The sequence below is a fragment of the Coptis chinensis genome, chromosome 1 (genome assembly GCF_015680905.1).
Source record: "Coptis chinensis isolate HL-2020 chromosome 1, ASM1568090v1, whole genome shotgun sequence".
Classification (NCBI taxonomy): domain Eukaryota; kingdom Viridiplantae; phylum Streptophyta; class Magnoliopsida; order Ranunculales; family Ranunculaceae; genus Coptis; species Coptis chinensis.
The window spans coordinates 10,156,684-10,165,751 of NC_141456.1; the positions used below are offsets into that span (position 1 = coordinate 10,156,684).

Sequence of the window (9,068 nt, forward strand, 5' to 3'; positions counted from 1 at the left end):
GGAGAGGTCGGTGTTTCGCCTCGGCAAGCATTGGAAAAGGCCGGTAATGGCGAAAGATTCTTTCAAACCACTTTCCATGCACAACAGATTCGGCCTTGAACCGCCCTAGGAATTCACGAATAGTTTAAAGTCCTCCTTGAATGATAATTTTAAAGAATCAAGATCCGCCTTCTTCCGCCGCTGTTGTGGATGTCTTGGGCGGCGAACAAATCGATATTTTTGCTCGAAGGTTTTATAGAATCGATTCCGATTGAAAAGAACCATCGGTAGGCGCCATCCTTGAGGTTTGGCCGGAAATAATCTGCAGTGGAGATGATCAAACTCGGTGGTAGTAAAGTGCCAAACTCACGAATATAGCGAGCCACATCTTTTTCCAGGCCGCGTCTTTGCCGTCGTACATGGGGAAGCGTGGGTGGATAAAGTCTTGTGGAGAGGGTTTATTGAGGACCTCTCTGCAACGGAGATCTTGCGATCGTCTTAAGCATCTTGTGCAAATTCATGTCGAATCCTTTTTTGCGGCGTTCGCCAATCCTTTGGGATAACTCATTAATCTGTTGATTAACGCCGTTGATCTTCTTCTCCGCTCCGTTGCCGAAACAACAGACGCGGTAACTATCCACTGAATGCAAGAAAGTAGCATTTTCCTCCCTGAAAGCGAAATGCTCTCATTCGTTATTCCCAAATGGTGGGGCAAGGTGTCGGACTTGAGCTTCTAGGCTAACCATGCTTAAAGTGGGCTTGAGAGTTAGAGATGGATGAACTGATTTAAAGTGGCTCTCAAGTAATCGAAACCACGCAACCAGCCAATGTAAAGGGTGTTTTGGATTTCTTGTTGGGACCGGGTTAAATCTTGAAGCTTAACTTCATATCCTCTTCTTAGTTTTTCTCCTTTCCTTTCTTTTTGGGAGAGGAATCGGGCCCGAAAGTGGTTCAATCGGTGGTATTTATAGGCTTAGGGAAGTATCAATCTAGAAGACAACACATATGGTACACGCGTAAATTCTGGAATCGTGGATCGAGTGTTGACATCCGGTTATATTATAAGTCATGTAATCGATTGGGTCTTGCGAGATTACCCCTATTTCCTAAGGATGGGTAATGATTACCCCGATGGTTATCATTACACGAGCGCTCGCCATGTGCTCGTCTAAATATCTTCGTCCTCCTTTCTCGTGGGGTCGCTCTTGGAGGTCATTTCACCGGGTGTTCCCTGAGGAGCCGCTCAGCTCGATTCAGGTCCAGGGCCCCGAAGTTAAACTTTACGTTGCAACGTGCATGATAAGATATCGCTCCCTACACGGCAAACATAAATTCCACATTCAAAGAACCATTTCCTTACCAGTCATATTGAAATTGAGCTCAGTAATCGCAGAAAGTGCGCAACCACCAATAATTGGAATAATTGGAATAAGAGACAGATAAACCTCCCTAGGGAAGGATTCCCCCAATAGAAACCTTGAAACCAATACACTACAAGAAGGTTCTCCACTCTTACTAATATGAGTGAAAGAAACAGCAACTTTCGACACACTCACTGTCGCCGCAACATGTCCAATTGTATGAGCAACAACAACCTAAAACCCAAAACCCCATCACAATGCATTTCACAAAATCCATAAAAAAACAATCCAAAACACCAAAATAAACACAAGAAGTTTGACTTCCATACCGGAAAGAGCGATTTCCAGAACTGAAAATCAGTTTTAGGTGTCTCAGCAATTTTTGTAGCCCATGAGATCAACATAATAAGCGATCCAGTTGCAAGAGACAGTGTAGAAGTAAGCCATGGATAAGAAAATGCATTGAGAACTTTCTTGTTATAAATATTGAAAACGACATTCAACGCCCACCAAGTGGCAAAGTAAATACTGATCTTAAGCTTTTGAGTTTTCTCTTCAAGTGATTGTAATCCATCATCTTCTTTTGTTTTGCATTGGATCACATTCTTTTGCGCTCTTAGCTTCATCTTTCCAAAGTATGTAGTAACAATATCAATAATTCAAAGTAAAATAAAGAAAAGAAAATGGAGAGACAATATTTATAGGAGATGCGAAATCTCGACGCTAGTATATGTTTCATTGCGGTGACGAATGATACATTTTGAAATTTCGGTGTTTTTGAAACCCAAAAAAATGAAAAAACACTAAAACGGACATTTTGAAAAAAAATGAAACACAATGAAAAGACGGTGGGCTTTAGCCATAATTAATAAAGTCAATGGGTTTTAAACTAAGAAAGATCGGAATCAGCGTTTTAAACCTAGTTTTATGCTTAGGTCCATGCCCTGCCCATTGATTACACTCACTAAAATTACATGCGCTGATCCGGCCGTATGTTATGTGACATTTGACGCCAAAAGTAATTCTCAGGGTTTAGTTTTTCTTTTTCGTATCATTTGCCTAAATTGTTCAGGATACCATGCTTATAGATTGTGTCATTTGTGTGTTAAAAAAGAAAATGTAACACTTAGATTTTAACACACCCAGTCACATTTCTTAATAATTGATAATTTTAAGGGTTCAACTCTTGACTTTTAATTTGATTTAACTACAGGGACAAAACAACACCTCTTTTCTAAATCTCTTCGGTTTCCGCCCTCTCTTTTCTCGGGTGTGTGTCTTCTCTTTGTCAATTTTCAGCTCAATATTGGTTTTAATTTTGTACTATATTTTCTAAAATCGATTTTTGCAAACTATTGTTTTGTAATGATTTTATTATTTAACAGTTAATTTTCTGACTTTCAATTATGTCTCTGTGTTTCCTGATGATAGTTTTGGATTCTATTAATGATTCTCTTGAGACCATGTGCAGTAAATCTGCACTAGCATTTAACTTAGTGCGTGAGGTAAATGTAAGCTGAATATTACTATTTTGATTTTAGATTTCTTTTTTCAATTAATTTTTTAGATGTTTGTAAATATCTTATTGCTTCTCCACTTTCTCTAAAGAAACTTTCAAAATTTATGTTTTCTTTGAGTGATTTAGTTTTGTATTTGTTTTAAAGGATTTTGAAGAATACTGAGACTTGATCGAATGTAGAACAAGGCCATATTTGAATAAGGTCATATAGTTTTCTATTTCAGTTTTCATGCCAACATATAAACCACAGACTTCCTCATGATCCATAAGCACTTCCCCTTTTTGAAAACATGTTTTGTCGTAGTTGAAGGATCAGGCTAAGAGTGTTCTAGGATTGGCAATAAGTGTAATATGAAGATGTTGGTATGATGTCATCATGGTTTCATCTATTCATTGAACACGGTGCTAATATTAATGAAGCGTCTCTTATATCCTATTCAACATTTAAAACTGATAAGTATCTTTTTGTTTTTCAGTGTAATTTTCTACGAGGCTTTTGCAATAGACGGTTTTATTGTGGCAACCACTGTGCAAACAAAGCTTGGTGCATCCAAAAGTTGCAATGGTAAAGCAAAAGTTGATATTGAACCCGATCAGGTACATTCTCCATAGTCTCTCTTTTCTTACTTCTTAGTCCATACTAAGACTTTCTACAAACTACTAAGTAATGTTACTTTTCTTACTATTCATATTTGTAATTATTTAAAGACAAACGCAACAAAATTGTGGTCGGGGCATTTGTGTTGGTTGGGACTTATTTTTTTGTACAAGCCTTTGATTATTGCTATGGTGGTTGTCATGTTCAGGAAAGAGAAGTTGGACAATTTACTTTAGGCCGTGTGGACAATTTGGCCTTGCTACCTCCATCAAATTAGGTACTTTTGACTAATTTTCATTGCTCTTTATAATTCATAGACATCATCTCTTTTAGCAATTTGGTTTTCATTTAGCAAAGCAAAGTCTGCATGGGACTGTTGGATGTCCATTTTATATTGCCCTAAAGTATTAGTTGGGGCTACAACAAAGTTGCTGATGTTGTATCCCTGGATTATTTCTTATATTTTTTTCTCAGTGGAATGACAACAAAGTTGTTGATGTTGTATCCCTAGGGTTATTCATATTTTCCAACCAATAAATTGTTGGAGCTTCATGTATTCAAGTTCTATTGTCTTGCTCTAATAGCTTTCTAACGACGATAATCTAAAAGGAATAATGTGATATGGGTTCTTGAAGGAAGATATAACTGAGTACAATTAATGAAGACATAGTTGACAAGCTAAGTAAGCTCAACATAGTAACCTATCACCCATACTTCTTTAAATCTTAGAATCACACTTGATATTGAAGATGGCAGAAGGGTGTTCTTCGGAGAATTATAAATTGAACGCGTATTGTTCAATAAGAGGTGTGTCCTCTAACTAGCGTAGGTATTGTTACTGTGAAAAGTAAAAGTCACAAACAATTTTAAATGTGAATTGATGCATGGAATTGTAGCCTTAATGGAGAACAATATGTTTTGTTCTTATTGCAGAGATCGCCAATTCAGTCTTTGATTGGACACACAAGAAGGATATGGATCATATGGGTTCAATATCTCAATTAGAAAAACCTCGAAAGATTAGTAATCTTTATAGGCGCCCCCTTTTGAGCTCTCTCAAAGTGTCCACGTTAGTTTTTTAGATTTTATCTAACGGAAAAATTAATAACAACGTTGATTTCAATGAATTTTATATGGATCTTGATCTAGTTGGAATAATCAACAAGATAGATATGAATGTAGCTACCGACAATTAAAGTGACTGGCTGAATTAGATTCTTCCTCTATGATCTTTTCTAGGGAGGAACGACACCATCAAAAAGGACTGATTCTCAGTATGGTAATCTCTCTAATTTTATTTTCCAGGCCAGTTGATTTCTTAAACTTCAATTAGATTTAAGAAAAGCCCAAAGTCCAAATAAAAAACCTACCTACGTTGGAAACCTTATAAGTTATAACCAAAAGAAAAAAAAAAAAAAAGAAAAAACTTTTCATCAAAACTGATCCCAAAACCAAAATCTAAAATTTCTCTTTCCAGTCACTTAATCGATCTTCTCCTCGCCTCTCCACACTGGTACACTCATAAACTATGGTTTGGTTTGGTTTTGACCTTTGGTACTCAGATAGCAATCATCAAGGTTTGCTTTTTATTTTATTGTTTTGGATTAGTTGTGTTTAAATCTTTTATTTTGATTGTTGGCTTGATAGGAATGATTTGATCGTCACATGGAAACCTTGAACACACACTCTCTAGCTCAATTATTAGACTGTATACACAATCTCCATTATTAAGCTCAATGATTTATAGCAAAAAAAGGAGAAGATTCTTCTAATAATTTGTCAGAGTAATTTAGACATGTTTAAACAATGATGGAGTTTGTGTAGCATGTCACTGAGATACACCCTTTGGCAGAGATGCTATTATTTGCAAGACAGGTGTATATATGTGTAAGCACCTCTATCATTAAATTGCATCAACACATGCAAATAAGTATCAGCACCTGAACAAGCCATAATGTAGAAATAACCTCTTGAATTTAGTCCACGATAAAGGTTTTCCTTCTTTCACCATGAAACAGATAGGGAGGATGGCAGGACAATTTGCTAAACCAAGGTCCGACCTATTTGAGGTCAGGAATAGGGAGAAACTTCCCAGCTATCAGGGGACAATATCAATGAGAAATCTAGAACCACCTAATCCCCAAAGGTGGCTTCGAGCCTATTTGCAGTTCGCGTCTACTTTGAAGTTTGAACCTCCTCAGATCATTTGCCACTGTTGGATGTGTAGCCATGCAGAGTCACAAAGTGGAATCTTGATTTTGCTTAACATAGTGAGCAAGGGGACAGGTATGTGGACTTACAAACTTGCGTGCATTAATTGTTATATAGACCTATACCTGTTTAAATAATCATTCTTTTGATTTTGAATGCTTCTTTCTTTTAAGGTTCATTCATAACACTTTACAGGTCCCTTAATATGAAATCAAACACTCAAACTAGAACTAGGATAAGTGAGAGGACAATTATACTTCATCTTCTAATTTTCAAGATCATCCGCAAGTCGCCCATGACAATTCTTAGTTTGTCTTTTTAGGAAAATATTTTTTAATGGTGGCCATGTATTAGATGCTCTAGCATCCTATCATACTATTGCATTTGATAAAAACTAGGACATTGATTACTAGGGAGCTTATGTGCAAAGCAATTGAGCGAATTCATGGACAAGTGGGCTTTGATAGCATAAAAGTAGCTACATGTTGTATTACCAGTTGTTGTGAAAAGGAAGCTCTTGCCATAGCTGCTGCCATGGAAAAAGGGACTACGCACCCAATTGGAAGGTAATAGGTAAATTAGATAAATAGTATACATGCATTCCCTATCTTCTTATTACTTCTTAAAATGAATTAAATATTTAAGTGACTATTGCCTCTGTTTCCAAAAAAATGTTGGTTAGTCTTTTCCATCATTTTACTGTAAAACCTTTGACATTAGCAGAGATATGTATCGGTTTTGACAATGTCCTATATATTGTGATGATATGTGTATATTTTGTATAAACCATAAGCGTAGTCTACTGATTGCACAAGTTGAGGGAGGTACTCAGAAGGAATAGAATGACCATAAAGAACAAATCGACAAATTGAAAAAGGTAGTTGAATTAACTTATTTTTGTTATATTTCTAATTCTTATTATCATTCTAATTTTAAAACTATTGTTGCATAGTTGGAGCATATAATGTAAAGCATCCATGTACATGGTATTGGTGTTCAAAAAGTTGGATAACCTATTGGTCTCACTTTACTTTACTTAAATTTACTTATCAAAAACTAAATTTGTTGTTTTCGGCCTTCAACATCAAAACCCCATGATAGCTTATCATAGTAGCTATCATGGTCCTATCATTTTCCCTAATGTAGAAGCCTATCAATGTAATTTGTTGTTTTTCTCTATTATTAAATTAGCTATCAAGAGTTTTTTTTTGCCGGGGTTTTATATTCATTAAGTAAATTTATTCATTTTTTAGGTTACACAATAGAACTACACTAAAAGGTTCTATTGTTTTATCAAGGGTGATAGAAGTTTCTGTCTTCCTCAACTTGAGATACGTTGGCATTGAGTTGTGGTAGGTATGATATTTACAAATAAAAGCGCTAATCACTAAAAAAAGCTTAAACTTCCAAGTGAGATTAGGTACCATGTTTGACAATAAATGTCTTGGTCAATTCCCAAATATACAAATAAGTTGGCGTGTCAGCTAGCTTTCCGGGCTAATTTTTTTCTTCTATAACAAGTGATGAACTATCCTAGCAATAGCTCTTGAACTCCAATGTCTTCTCATTTTTCTAAATATGTATATATTAATATATAGATTTGATGAAATGTGTCGTGGTTCTCATGTTAAACTGGAAGCGATTGTGTTAGTGATGTTCAAATTAAGTATATGGCAATGTCAATTAAAATCTTTAACATTGATGATGTTTTATCTACTTTGAAAACATTCCCAATTTTTTGGATATAAAATGAATTATTGCTAAGCATATGCAGTGCCATTTTGTTCCCTTATCAAGTATGAAACATGGTTTATAATATTTGAAATAGAGATTAACATATCACTTTATCTTCCATTTCTTTTTCCTGATGGTATGGTTTGAATTGACTATTAAGGTAAATCAACATGCATACAAATTATTAGAATAAGGTAAGAATGTAAGATGTCTTTTCTCCAGGAGAGATCGAAGGTACGGCCTCTACTGCAATCAATAAATATTTATTGTGTATTACCTTTTTAACTTGGTTATCTTGCAAATTAGCATCTTAAAGTGGTTCTTTAGCTCAAAGGAAGAGCACTTGGATGTGAAATACATCCCAAGAGATGGTGGTTCAAATCCACCAAGGTCCTGTCCATAATTTGAGATGGACATACGTGCCGCTCTAGATGAAATGAAGTCTATGGAGGTACATGCTAAAATCAAGTTCTCTTATTTTTTTAGTGTGTTTTCTTTGCGATTTTGATTTTTTTTTCACATAAAAAAAAAGAAGTTGTTATCTTATGCCATGAACCACTGCTCTTTAATTTACCAATAGAAGCATATTTTCTCAAGTTGATCATGCACGTTAGTTTCTTCGTCCTCTTTTTGTCTGTCATCCAAATTAGTGTGTTGCTAGAATAATTTTTCTATGGGCAGATCTACTAATTTGGTTTTGATTGTACTTTTAATGTCCTAAATCCACAACTTATTGAATTGAATCAAATATCTTGAAATAAAAAATGTTCTATATGAGATAAAGAAGCATGTGAGCATGTCACATGCAACACTTGTTGAATACTCATCTTTCCCAATAGGCTATGGTCTTCAAGTCATAACGAATATACAAATTCCCTATATGTACATGTTATATGATTAGAAATTTGTTTGAATCTATATGATTTTGAAGTGAAAGGTTAGGTTAGTTAAACATCTTAGATATTGACACATTGAGAAGTATTGGAAAAGATGCATTGTCACACATTTTTTAATTAGCTTGTCTCGTATTGTATATTCATTGTTTATGTTGTTTGATATCTGATTTTGTGTGTGAATTTCATGTAATTGTTTCATGTCGTCATTAAGTCAACATATATTTTTGTGATTACATGCTCAAAAAACCTTTGGTTACCATCAATTTTGGTCTTACATAACGATTTTGGTTTACAGTTCATTATTCCAAGAGTTAATGGAGCTTTGGTATTCCAAGTTTTGTTGCTCGAGTCCTAAAGGCAATGGATGTCAAATAATATTTGACCATTGGCAATCAAAACTTGCATTAATGAAGGGAGGACACTGATCATACGGTTCATACAAGATGATTAGAAGCCTATTCTCTAGGGGTAAGTGTTAAAGGTTTATCAACTTATTGAATATGCTAAGAAGTTTCTAAATGTTCTTTTATGTTCTCTATTATTATTTTTATATACTCAGTCCATTTTTAAATTAATATTAATATTAATATTATTATTTTAGGACTCTTTTACGCATTATCCCATGCTACCTTAGAAGCAATTATCTAAGCTCAAATTAAGTAATTTCCATTGGCAAAGGACCCTTTGAAATCTAAGAAGGTAATGGATTACATAAACGATTTTGGTTTAAGGCATTATTCCAAGAGTTAATGGAGCTTGATGGTATTCCA

The 9,068-nt window shown here is 35.0% G+C and overlaps 1 long non-coding RNA gene and 1 pseudogene across 2 annotated transcripts; one reads left to right on the forward strand and one right to left on the reverse strand.

The window, feature by feature from the left end:
- Nucleotides 1-1,319: 1,319 nt before the first annotated feature.
- Nucleotides 1,320-2,029, reverse strand: LOC147522020 (glucose-6-phosphate/phosphate translocator 1, chloroplastic pseudogene; annotated as a pseudogene). Its single transcript, XR_015199352.1, has 2 exons — nt 1,670-2,029; nt 1,320-1,574 (listed from the first exon to the last, which is right to left on the reverse strand). The product of XR_015199352.1 is annotated as a glucose-6-phosphate/phosphate translocator 1, chloroplastic pseudogene (transcript).
- A 1,304-nt stretch (nt 2,030-3,333) lies between these two features.
- Nucleotides 3,334-5,556, forward strand: LOC147522021 (uncharacterized). Its single transcript, XR_015194863.1, has 3 exons — nt 3,334-3,456; nt 3,666-3,734; nt 5,476-5,556. It is a non-coding gene; the product is annotated as an uncharacterized LOC147522021 (long non-coding RNA).
- The last annotated feature ends 3,512 nt before the right edge of the window (nt 5,557-9,068 follow it).